At 44.3% G+C, this 918-nt stretch overlaps 1 non-coding gene across 1 annotated transcript; it reads left to right on the forward strand.

Moving 5' to 3' along the window:
- Nucleotides 1-509: 509 nt before the first annotated feature.
- Nucleotides 510-616, forward strand: LOC131654317 (small nucleolar RNA R71). Its single transcript, XR_009299358.1, has one exon. It is a non-coding gene; the product is annotated as a small nucleolar RNA R71 (small nucleolar RNA).
- The last annotated feature ends 302 nt before the right edge of the window (nucleotides 617-918 follow it).

A 918-nucleotide genomic window follows, 5' to 3' on the forward strand; every position in this document is an offset into this window, starting at 1 on the left:
GTGGGACAGCAGGTGCTTGTCCAGGCGTGTACAATGCGTTGTTGTTCTTATACGAAAAGTTCGGATGGTTTTTCCATCCAGGGTTGTACGTGTTAGAATAAGGGTTTCCTTGAGCATAATTTACTTGATCAGATGGGATTCCAGTCAAGAGTTGACATTCGGCAACTGTGTGTCCAGTTAATCCACAAATCTCGCAGTTAGGTGCTACGGCAGCAGCGGTGGCTGAAGAAGTAATGGTTAAGTTTTTGATCTTTTGAGTTAAAGCGTCTACTTTAGCGTTAACGCGGTCTATACCACTTATTTCGTACATTCCTCCTTTGGTTTGGGTTTTCTCTAGAGCGGCTCGTTCTCCACCCCATTGGTAATGGTTTTGTGCCATGTTCTCTATGAGGTTGTATGCTTCATCATGGGGTTTGTCCATTAGTGCTCCGCCAGCAGCGGCATCTATAGTCATTTTAGTGTTATAAAGGAGACCACCATAGAAAGTATGGATGATCAGCCATGGTTCGAGTCCATGATGAGGGCATAGTCTAAGCATGTCCTTGTATCGTTCCCAAGCTTCAAAGAGTGATTCGTTATCTTTCTGGGTAAATCCGTTGATTTGACCTCTTAGCATAGCAGTTTTGCTAGGCGAAAAGTATCTTGCTAAGAATACTCTCTTCAATTCGTCCCATGTAGTTATGGAATTAGAAGGCAGGGATTGAAGCCACGCTCTAGCTCTATCTCTCAAGGAGAAAGGAAAGAGATGTAATCGAATAGCTTCGGAACTAACGTTGTTAGCTTTGACAGTGTCGGCATATTGCACGAACACGGATAAATGGAGGTTGGGGTCGTCTGCAGGGCTTCCAGAGAATTGATTCTGTTGAACAGCTTGTACCAACGAAGGTTTCAGTTCGAAATTGTTCGCCTCGATCGCAG

This window comes from Vicia villosa, linkage group LG2 (genome assembly GCF_029867415.1).
Source record: "Vicia villosa cultivar HV-30 ecotype Madison, WI linkage group LG2, Vvil1.0, whole genome shotgun sequence".
Classification (NCBI taxonomy): domain Eukaryota; kingdom Viridiplantae; phylum Streptophyta; class Magnoliopsida; order Fabales; family Fabaceae; genus Vicia; species Vicia villosa.